The sequence below is a fragment of the Lissotriton helveticus genome, chromosome 2_1 (genome assembly GCF_964261635.1).
Source record: "Lissotriton helveticus chromosome 2_1, aLisHel1.1, whole genome shotgun sequence".
Classification (NCBI taxonomy): Eukaryota; Metazoa; Chordata; class Amphibia; order Caudata; family Salamandridae; genus Lissotriton; species Lissotriton helveticus.
Window position 1 is genome coordinate 1,950,999,358 of NC_136059.1, and position 12,374 is coordinate 1,951,011,731.

A 12,374-nucleotide genomic window follows, 5' to 3' on the forward strand; every position below is an offset into this window, starting at 1 on the left:
GCCACGGTACATGTTTTAAGCTCTCACCCAGCCATTACCTCAGATGAACATTGCAGCAGGGATAAAGGTGGTGGGAGATTGTACCTTACTATTACGAGAAGCCGCCCCCCTCTCCACAAATGCATCAATGAAATATCACCCTACTCAGTATTGCCTCTTCTGAGCTAACTCCACCTAGCCCTGGACTACCATCCAGGTATCCAGACAGCATATCTACTTTTCTGAACTTTTATTCCTCTGTCAACTTCTACAAATTGCTGTGCACCACCCTCTGATTATTTATGTACTTACCTCTCTCGGGATTTCAGAAACTGCCCATAAAGGGCTCTTCCCCAATGTGGATCTGGCTTCTCATCGACACTTCCCATGCTGTATGGAACTGACCAGGACTCAAAACGTGGACCGCTCCTCTTCCCTGCCTACACCATTTCCTTTCTTTTGACATCACAGAGTCACATGAGCTCTGGAACAGGGTCAGAGGAGAGCTCACGCTACTGCCTTTGAGCTGTTAAACCATTCTGGATAGGCTGACACTCGTAGTTAGGGCAGCGGTGTGTTTGGGTGTGCAAGGGAGTCGGCTCACTAGGTTTAGAAGATTTGGTGCTGATCCTTTTTACTGTCTGCCACACATCGGGCCAAGGAACTGACTCTCCTGTTCAGGTCGGTTCCTGCAGGTGGGAGCGTAGGGTGGGTTGTACAGAACGGGTAGGTGTGAGTAACCTAACTTTGCGGCATTCCTTACAAGGGAGGAACTTACTTTCCAGGTAAAAGGCCCTGGGTTGCAAGCACAAGACAACACCAAGTAAACCGCTGTTGGCCTTGTGGAATGCTACTTTCACCCTGGGAGGAGAATATGGCACGTGATCAATACCCAACTAGTCAGACCAGCCACAGAGAAGACGGGAAATCATGGGTGGGAGTGCCCGGGTGGAATCAGGTCCAATCCCAGAGAGGGAGACAGCTGGACGAAGGCCTTTGGAAGGTTCCCACTCTATGTAAGCAGATTGTGGGTACCTGAGAGAACATGCAAAGGCAGGCCGGGACCCTTTTCGAGAGAAGATGATGTCTCCTAAGAAGCCTAAATTTCATTGACTCTTGTTTAATACGGAGAATGGCTGGAGATTTTTCAAGGGCTAACTACAGAGAAACTAATGACACAGGGAAGAAGAGGTTGCTAATATGAATCTTTAATAGGATTGGAAACTACCCAATTCCATGACGTAAATGGATAAGTGCTGCGCCTGTACATAAAACGTTCTGCTGAGCAGTCCTGCATGACTAGTGTGCTTAATACACAGGAGCCCACAAAGACTATGAGATACTTGCTTATGTACAGTTAACTCATATAGTGACTTTAAATTTAATTGAAGGGATGGGGTCAAAACTAAGTGAGGCATTAACGAGTGGGCTGAACAGTATTCTTCTACGAATCCAGGGAATGCTAACATCATGGGTTTTTACACACTTCTGTCTTCTGTTTTCAGTGTTTTTACTTTTAAAGGGGCCAGTAGGCTAAACAGCCATCACTCTATCAAGTAGGTTTTTAGATGAAGAATGTTTGGCTGCGTATTTCTTCAATACGCCTGGATTTCATGCCGGCTATTCGGCTCCTGTAATATTGGCGAACTCAGAAGCTGACAAGTCTAGGGCGAGGCTGAGATCCGAGGTTTTCTTCTTCATCTCTTCACCGTGCTCTCAAGTACCAATCAAGTTTCTCTTGTCACATCCAGTAATGGCACAATCAATCATGTACTCCCACTCGATTATTGTCACAATCCACACTATATTTATGTCTAGGCCAACAAGTTCCCCAGGCCAGCATCTTTATCCACGAAACCTCCTGTGATTGTCCCGCTCACAATTATTCAGGGAGAAGGTGAAGCCAAAACTCGTAACATCATTTTTTATTATTTTTCCCATTACGGAGGGCAACAGTGTTTTGGATTTCAAAACACTTTCCTGTGATCCTTGCACAATCAGCAGACCAATTTTCACCTCTCCTTTTTTTCACCCTTGGATGCTATTGCGTTTTAGGGCCAAGACGCCTGGTTAGGATGTGTGCACTTAGGAAATGAAATAATAATTACATGAAATAATAATAATAAAATAATAAAATCTATGGATAAGGCTAAAACCTAGGGCCTGATGGCTTCGAGTATGTGCATTCTCAAAACATCAGGGCTAGTACATACATATAAAAGACTTTGGAAAAATATAAAAAGAAAGCTGTTTGGAGACACGTAAGCTAGGTTCTTTTAGAAAGGTGACAAACTCTACTGCTCACAAACAACTCTTCTTCAGGCGTGTTGCCTTCAGCTGGAAGGAGGCTAAGTCAGTTGCCTGGTGAATCGTAAATCCAATCCAGGAGTGATCCATGGAGTGAAGATTGGAAATGATGTGGGATACTGGGGCTACTTCCATATCAAAGAGGGTCAGGTGAGCCTGTTTGCTGTTCCTGCTGCACACAAGAGAGTTCTCTTCATCATCAGGAGCAGACCCCACGAGCTCCCATCATGCAGATCTTGCATTATCTTGTGCAAAATCATCCAACTCCAGGCAAATCATCTTTTCTTCTGTGAGTACTTCCAAATCTGACACCAGACATTTACACATACATGGCAAAATCACATTCCTCTTAGCCGTCCTTTCTCTGACATAGTTGTACATATTTTCTATTACTCCTGTGGCCCCTCTACAAACTTTTTTACAATTTATAAAAGTACTTTTTTATATGTGGTCCTCAAAGACCAAACTCAGTTTTCAAAAGGTGGCCTGAACAGAGCAGTGTTTAGTCACTTGTAGCTCTTACGATGTCACAAGTTAAAAGCAGTTGTATCACACTGTTCACTCACGTTTGGGTCATTGTCTGCGTGCACACCAAGATTGTTGCTGTGTGGTTGTGTTGCAAAAAACAACAAGTGATGGACTGAATGTGGATCAATGTCACACACTCCCCCAGTCAAAAGATCTGGGCCCAAATCCATCGTTTTTTTGCACTCCACACCACCCTGGGTCAGATAATGGCTTTATGCAAATCAGCTCTGACCCTGTTGCCCCATGGGAACAGTCCAGTCCGAACTACAACAGCCATATCTTTCCCAGACCGGAATCAAGCATCCGAGGACCGGACCGGTTTCGAGGTAACACCTCTCTTCAGCCCGGCTAGCTTGACTCCAAGTGGTGTGGAGTGCCTGGGACCCACGTCTGGGCATCCCCAGCGCACTTAGGGCGGCAATTGCAAAAAACAACAAGTGATGGACTGAATGTGGATCAATGTCACACACTCCCCAAGTCAAAAGATCTGGGCCCAAATCCATCGTTTTTTTGCACTCCACACCACCCTGGGTCAGATAATGGCTTTATGCAAATCAGCTCTGACCCTGTTGCCCCATGGGAACAGTCCAGTCCGAACTACAACAGCCATATCTTTCCCAGACCGGAATCAAGCATCCGAGGACCGGACCGGTTTCGAGGTAACACCTCTCTTCAGCCCGGCTAGCTTGACTCCAAATGGTGTGGAGTGCCTGGGACCCACGTCTGGGCATCCCCAGCGCACTTAGGGCGGCAATTGCAAAAAACAACAAGTGATGGACTGAATGTGGATCAATGTCACACACTCCCCCAGTCAAAAGATCTGGGCCCAAATCCATCGTTTTTTTGCACTCCACACCACCCTGGGTCAGATAATGGCTTTATGCAAATCAGCTCTGACCCTGTTGCCCCATGGGAACAGTCCAGTCCGAACTACAACAGCCATATCTTTCCCAGACCGGAATCAAGCATCCGAGGACCGGACCGGTTTCGAGGTAACACCTCTCTTCAGCCCGGCTAGCTTGACTCCAAGTGGTGTGGAGTGCCTGGGACCCACGTCTGGGCATCCCCAGCGCACTTAGGGCGGCAATTGCAAAAAACAACAAGTGATGGACTGAATGTGGATCAATGTCACACACTCCCCCAGTCAAAAGATCTGGGCCCAAATCCATCGTTTTTTTGCACTCCACACCACCCTGGGTCAGATAATGGCTTTATGCAAATCAGCTCTGACCCTGTTGCCCCATGGGAACAGTCCAGTCCGAACTACAACAGCCATATCTTTCCCAGACCGGAATCAAGCATCCGAGGACCGGACCGGTTTCGAGGTAACACCTCTCTTCAGCCCGGCTAGCTTGACTCCAAGTGGTGTGGAGTGCCTGGGACCCACGTCTGGGCATCCCCAGCGCACTTAGGGCGGCAATTGCAAAAAACAACAAGTGATGGACTGAATGTGGATCAATGTCACACACTCCCCCAGTCAAAAGATCTGGGCCCAAATCCATCGTTTTTTTGCACTCCACACCACCCTGGGTCAGATAATGGCTTTATGCAAATCAGCTCTGACCCTGTTGCCCCATGGGAACAGTCCAGTCCGAACTACAACAGCCATATCTTTCCCAGACCGGAATCAAGCATCCGAGGACCGGACCGGTTTCGAGGTAACACCTCTCTTCAGCCCGGCTAGCTTGACTCCAAGTGGTGTGGAGTGCCTGGGACCCACGTCTGGGCATCCCCAGCGCACTTAGGGCGGCAATTGCAAAAAACAACAAGTGATGGACTGAATGTGGATCAATGTCACACACTCCCCCAGTCAAAAGATCTGGGCCCAAATCCATCGTTTTTTTGCACTCCACACCACCCTGGGTCAGATAATGGCTTTATGCAAATCAGCTCTGACCCTGTTGCCCCATGGGAACAGTCCAGTCCGAACTACAACAGCCATATCTTTCCCAGACCGGAATCAAGCATCCGAGGACCGGACCGGTTTCGAGGTAACACCTCTCTTCAGCCCGGCTAGCTTGACTCCAAGTGGTGTGGAGTGCCTGGGACCCACGTCTGGGCATCCCCAGCGCACTTAGGGCGGCAATTGCAAAAAACAACAAGTGATGGACTGAATGTGGATCAATGTCACACACTCCCCCAGTCAAAAGATCTGGGCCCAAATCCATCGTTTTTTTGCACTCCACACCACCCTGGGTCAGATAATGGCTTTATGCAAATCAGCTCTGACCCTGTTGCCCCATGGGAACAGTCCAGTCCGAACTACAACAGCCATATCTTTCCCAGACCGGAATCAAGCATCCGAGGACCGGACCGGTTTCGAGGTAACACCTCTCTTCAGCCCGGCTAGCTTGACTCCAAGTGGTGTGGAGTGCCTGGGACCCACGTCTGGGCATCCCCAGCGCACTTAGGGCGGCAATTGCAAAAAACAACAAGTGATGGACTGAATGTGGATCAATGTCACACACTCCCCCAGTCAAAAGATCTGGGCCCAAATCCATCGTTTTTTTGCACTCCACACCACCCTGGGTCAGATAATGGCTTTATGCAAATCAGCTCTGACCCTGTTGCCCCATGGGAACAGTCCAGTCCGAACTACAACAGCCATATCTTTCCCAGACCGGAATCAAGCATCCGAGGACCGGACCGGTTTCGAGGTAACACCTCTCTTCAGCCCGGCTAGCTTGACTCCAAGTGGTGTGGAGTGCCTGGGACCCACGTCTGGGCATCCCCAGCGCACTTAGGGCGGCAATTGCAAAAAACAACAAGTGATGGACTGAATGTGGATCAATGTCACACACTCCCCCAGTCAAAAGATCTGGGCCCAAATCCATCGTTTTTTTGCACTCCACACCACCCTGGGTCAGATAATGGCTTTATGCAAATCAGCTCTGACCCTGTTGCCCCATGGGAACAGTCCAGTCCGAACTACAACAGCCATATCTTTCCCAGACCGGAATCAAGCATCCGAGGACCGGACCGGTTTCGAGGTAACACCTCTCTTCAGCCCGGCTAGCTTGACTCCAAGTGGTGTGGAGTGCCTGGGACCCACGTCTGGGCATCCCCAGCGCACTTAGGGCGGCAATTGCAAAAAACAACAAGTGATGGACTGAATGTGGATCAATGTCACACACTCCCCCAGTCAAAAGATCTGGGCCCAAATCCATCTTTTTTTGCACTCCACACCACCCTGGGTCAGATAATGGCTTTATGCAAATCAGCTCTGACCCTGTTGCCCCATGGGAACAGTCCAGTCCGAACTACAACAGCCATATCTTTCCCAGACCGGAATCAAGCATCCGAGGACCGGACCGGTTTCGAGGTAACACCTCTCTTCAGCCCGGCTAGCTTGACTCCAAGTGGTGTGGAGTGCCTGGGACCCACGTCTGGGCATCCCCAGCGCACTTAGGGCAGCAATTGCAAAAAACAACAAGTGATGGACTGAATGTGGATCAATGTCACACACTCCCCCAGTCAAAAGATCTGGGCCCAAATCCATCGTTTTTTTGCACTCCACACCACCCTGGGTCAGATAATGGCTTTATGCAAATCAGCTCTGACCCTGTTGCCCCATGGGAACAGTCCAGTCCGAACTACAACAGCCATATCTTTCCCAGACCGGAATCAAGCATCCGAGGACCGGACCGGTTTCGAGGTAACACCTCTCTTCAGCCCGGCTAGCTTGACTCCAAGTGGTGTGGAGTGCCTGGGACCCACGTCTGGGCATCCCCAGCGCACTTAGGGCGGCAATTGCAAAAAACAACAAGTGATGGACTGAATGTGGATCAATGTCACACACTCCCCCAGTCAAAAGATCTGGGCCCAAATCCATCGTTTTTTTGCACTCCACACCACCCTGGGTCAGATAATGGCTTTATGCAAATCAGCTCTGACCCTGTTGCCCCATGGGAACAGTCCAGTCCGAACTACAACAGCCATATCTTTCCCAGACCGGAATCAAGCATCCGAGGACCGGACCGGTTTCGAGGTAACACCTCTCTTCAGCCCGGCTAGCTTGACTCCAAGTGGTGTGGAGTGCCTGGGACCCACGTCTGGGCATCCCCAGCGCACTTAGGGCGGCAATTGCAAAAAACAACAAGTGATGGACTGAATGTGGATCAATGTCACACACTCCCCCAGTCAAAAGATCTGGGCCCAAATCCATCGTTTTTTTGCACTCCACACCACCCTGGGTCAGATAATGGCTTTATGCAAATCAGCTCTGACCCTGTTGCCCCATGGGAACAGTCCAGTCAGAACTACAACAGCCATATCTTTCCCAGACCGGAATCAAGCATCCGAGGACCGGACCGGTTTCGAGGTAACACCTCTCTTCAGCCCGGCTAGCTTGACTCCAAGTGGTGTGGAGTGCCTGGGACCCACGTCTGGGCATCCCCAGCGCACTTAGGGCGGCAATTGCAAAAAACAACAAGTGATGGACTGAATGTGGATTCGCCATATCGCCATTGTCTAACCCAGGGTGGTGTGGAGTGCAAAAAAACGATGGATTTGGGCCCAGATCTTTTGACTGGGGGAGTGTGTGACATTGATCCACATTCAGTCCATCACTTGTTGTTTTTGCAATTGCCGCCCTAAGTGCGCTGGGGATGCCCAGACGTGGGTCCCAGGCACTCCACACCACTTGGAGTCAAGCTAGCCGGGCTGAAGAGAGGTGTTACCTCGAAACCGGTCCGGTCCTCGGATGCTTGATTCCGTTCTGGGAAGGGCATGGCTTTTGTAGTTCGGACTGGACTGTTCCCATGGGGCAACAGGGTCAGAGCTGATTTGCATATCGCCATTGTCTAACCCAGGGTGGTGTGGAGTGCAAAAAAACGATGGATTTGGGCCCAGATCTTTTGACTGGGGGAGTGTGTGACATTGATCCACATTCAGTCCATCACTTGTTGTTTTTGCAATTGCCGCCCTAAGTGCGCTGGGGATGCCCAGACGTGGGTCCCAGGCACTCCACACCACTTGGAGTCAAGCTAGCCGGGCTGAAGAGAGGTGTTACTTTGAAACCGGTCCGGTCCTCGGATGCTTGATTCCGTTCTGGGAAGGGCATGGCTTTTGTAGTTCGGACTGGACTGTTCCCATGGGGCAACAGGGTCAGAGCTGATTTGCATATCGCCATTGTCTAACCCAGGGTGGTGTGGAGTGCAAAAAAACGATGGATTTGGGCCCAGATCTTTTGACTGGGGGAGTGTGTGACATTGATCCACATTCAGTCCATCACTTGTTGTTTTTGCAATTGCCGCCCTAAGTGCGCTGGGGATGCCCAGACGTGGGTCCCAGGCACTCCACACCACTTGGAGTCAAGCTAGCCGGGCTGAAGAGAGGTGTTACCTCGAAACCGGTCCGGTCCTCGGATGCTTGATTCCGTTCTGGGAAGGGCATGGCTTTTGTAGTTTGGACTGGACTGTTCCCATGGGGCAACAGGGTCAGAGCTGATTTGCATATCGCCATTGTCTAACCCAGGGTGGTGTGGAGTGCAAAAAAACGATGGATTTGGGCCCAGATCTTTTGACTGGGGGAGTGTGTGACATTGATCCACATTCAGTCCATCACTTGTTGTTTTTGCAATTGCCGCCCTAAGTGCGCTGGGGATGCCCAGACGTGGGTCCCAGGCACTCCACACCACTTGGAGTCAAGCTAGCCGGGCTGAAGAGAGGTGTTACCTCGAAACCGGTCCGGTCCTCGGATGCTTGATTCCGTTCTGGGAAGGGCATGGCTTTTGTAGTTCGGACTGGACTGTTCCCATGGGGCAACAGGGTCAGAGCTGATTTGCATATCGCCATTGTCTAACCCAGGGTGGTGTGGAGTGCAAAAAAACGATGGATTTGGGCCCAGATCTTTTGACTGGGGGAGTGTGTGACATTGATACACATTCAGTCCATCACTTGTTGTTTTTGCAATTGCCGCCCTAAGTGCGCTGGGGATGCCCAGACGTGGGTCCCAGGCACTCCACACCACTTGAAGCTAGCCGGGCTGAAGAGAGGTGTTACCTCGAAACCGGTCCGGTCCTCGGATGCTTGATTCCGTTCTGGGAAGGGCATGGCTTTTGTAGTTCGGACTGGACTGTTCCCATGGGGCAACAGGGTCAGAGCTGATTTGCATATCGCCATTGTCTAACCCAGGGTGGTGTGGAGTGCAAAAAAACGATGGATTTGGGCCCAGATCTTTTGACTGGGGGAGTGTGTGACATTGATCCACATTCAGTCCATCACTTGTTGTTTTTGCAATTGCCGCCCTAAGTGCGCTGGGGATGCCCAGACGTGGGTCCCAGGCACTCCACACCACTTGGAGTCAAGCTAGCCGGGCTGAAGAGAGGTGTTACCTCGAAACCGGTCCGGTCCTCGGATGCTTGATTCCGTTCTGGGAAGGGCATGGCTTTTGTAGTTCGGACTGGACTGTTCCCATGGGGCAACAGGGTCAGAGCTGATTTGCATATCGCCATTGTCTAACCCAGGGTGGTGTGGAGTGCAAAAAAACGATGGATTTGGGCCCAGATCTTTTGACTGGGGGAGTGTGTGACATTGATCCACATTCAGTCCATCACTTGTTGTTTTTGCAATTGCCGCCCTAAGTGCGCTGGGGATGCCCAGACGTGGGTCCCAGGCACTCCACACCACTTGGAGTCAAGCTAGCCGGGCTGAAGAGAGGTGTTACCTCGAAACCGGTCCGGTCCTCGGATGCTTGATTCCGTTCTGGGAAGGGCATGGCTTTTGTAGTTCGGACTGGACTGTTCCCATGGGGCAACAGGGTCAGAGCTGATTTGCATATCGCCATTGTCTAACCCAGGTTGGTGTGGAGTGCAAAAAAACGATGGATTTGGGCCCAGATCTTTGACTGGGGGAGTGTGTGACATTGATCCACATTCAGTCCATCACTTGTTGTTTTTGCAATTGCCGCCCTAAGTGCGCTGGGGATGCCCAGACGTGGGTCCCAGGCACTCCACACCACTTGGAGTCAAGCTAGCCGGGCTGAAGAGAGGTGTTACCTCGAAACCGGTCCGGTCCTCGGATGCTTGATTCCGTTCTGGGAAGGGCATGGCTTTTGTAGTTCGGACTGGACTGTTCCCATGGGGCAACAGGGTCAGAGCTGATTTGCATATCGCCATTGTCTAACCCAGGGTGGTGTGGAGTGCAAAAAAACGATGGATTTGGGCCCAGATCTTTTGACTGGGGGAGTGTGTGACATTGATCCACATTCAGTCCATCACTTGTTGTTTTTGCGTGTGGTTGTGTTCTAGCATATCATCCCATTTTGTCTGTACTGGGAATGTGGACTTTTCTGATTTTAATGATTCACCACTAATTCTCCACATGAAAGCTCATCTGTCATTGGACTTGGTCCCTTTGCAATAATATGGTGATTAACACACATATTTTTCAGCAAATAGGAGATTATAACTGTCCACTTCCAGCTCTATTTTATCAGTATCTTAAAAAACACTAGATCCAGCTGAGAATGTAGTAGTCCAGCGACACTTAACCTGTGGCCCATGGACCCCCAGGGGTCTGCTAAGCCTACTCAGAGGCTCCACGACTACCAAGAAAATTAATTAATTTAACAGATTAATAAAGAAGATATAAATAAAGGAGCAAAATGTAAAAATGAAAACTTTAAAAGGTTCTGTAAGAGTGAAGGAATCTGAAATTGGAGGTTAAACATTAAGGGCCTGATTACGACTTTGGCATTGCGGCGCCGGGTCAGCCCAACCGCTGCACTGCCAAAGCCATGCTCTGACTGCTTGCCAGATTAGAAGTTTTATCCTGTCTGGCGGGCTTTGTTTTTGACGTTTCCAGGGCAGTGCCCTGAAAATGGGCACCACACTGGGTACGCCAAAAACAGTTCCTGCACGGCATGTACTTTAAAGGCCATGCCGAGCAGGAACTGGTGTGTATGGACAAAAGGGGCACATGTTGCGCCCCCCCTGTGTGCATCCATAGGGCGTGAGGCACCAGGGGGCCCTGTAGGCTCCCCCATTGTTCCCTCTCTGCCACAGTTTTTATGGCTGTGGAACCGCCATAAAAACTGTGGCAGAGAGGAAACTTGTAATATGCTTGGGGACCGCCGCATATTACTGCCTCCTGACCGCCGCAACACCGCCAGGAAGCGGAGGTTCCGTGACTGCTGGGGTAGGTCTGTGACGGTCTAATGGCAACTGCCACGCCCCCTCAAATCTGGCGGTCCGTGGACCGCCAGACTCGTAATCAGGGCCTAAGTTGGTATTCTCAGATTGATTTGTGGGAGCAGTGTAAATACATCAAAAAGAATGTAGTATGGGCAATGACCGGAATTGAATTTATACAAGCCCCACCCTTCCCATTACATTTTAAACTTTGATTTTTTAATATTTATTTTTTAATCAAATAAAATATTTCAACCTTTCTATATTTGTTTGATAATGCTTGTTTCTTTATTTTTGTATATTGTTTTGAGGTTCAAATAATCATAATTGCATAAGCTGGAGTCCCATGTTTCCAGTAACTACCCAGTGTGGGTCATTGGATTCCAATAAGTGGAAGTCTTTCATCCGAGAATTTTGTCGACCATAATAGCTGTGTCTATGGTCATGGCCCATGTAATTCCTTCAGCAATTACCATGGCTACCTCTGCTCTGCTGCACTCCATATTTTTGCTTTCTATGAAAATAATATTGTTAAGAGATCAGCACCAGTTTCCCCTTAAGTCCATTAAACCCACACTGTGAGATATGCTCCATGGTATCTCAGCGAGCAGAACATATGTTGATCATTACTGTTTGCACTGAAACATGGTTTGGACACAATCTCTGCTGTGCCATTTTTCTATGAATTACTGTGGCCAACCTGCCAGTCTTGGAGGCAATGCCTGACTCTGGAGGCTGGAAGCAGATGGGTGTTGCAAACCACCTTCCCGGAAAAAATATGTGTGGCAGGGAATGAAAGCAGAGTTGCCAATCTAAACTCTACAGTAAGTAAACTGCATCTTGATTAGCTGCTGCAAAGTAATAGGTGCCCGATTACTGCTGTTCCCTAGACACAAGATGCGGGGGTAGCCCAATTTTCAGACCGGTGGCATGGTTCAGCTATGTTTTGTGACAGATTGCCAACCCAGTACACCCGCAGCAGCAACAGCTGCATGGCTGTCCCAGGCTATGAGATAAACAGTGGTCTCAATGGCTACTGCAGCTCATGGAAGAGGTTGCTGCACTGAAACTGGTCTCTGCTAGTATGGATTAATTAGGCTAGCCATTGCCACCTCTTCCATTGATCTGCAGATTAGGTAGACTGTGATTGCCCGTGGTGAGGGTGTGTGTGTGCCCATCTCAGTTGGGTGCATGCCTGTGCAGTTTGTATCCAAGTGGGTGCTAATCTGTGTTAGTATGGGTCTGTGTCCAAAGATGTCTGTCTGGGTGCATATGTGTGACTTTGTTTCAGTCTTTGCATTCCTTTGTGTTATTCTATGTATGTGCTGACCTTGGTGCATACTCTACTGAGCTCATCACAGTTCCTAAAGCATGTCTAGAGAGCATCAGAAAGTCATGTGTCTATCCTACAACAAAAATCCAGAATATA

The 12,374-nt window shown here is 49.5% G+C and overlaps 1 protein-coding gene across 3 annotated transcripts in view; it reads right to left on the reverse strand.

Annotated features, from left to right (window-relative positions):
• Positions 1-12,374, reverse strand: part of ZNF827 (zinc finger protein 827) — a 635,524-nt gene that overhangs the window by 106,510 nt on the left and 516,640 nt on the right. The window lies entirely within an intron of this gene.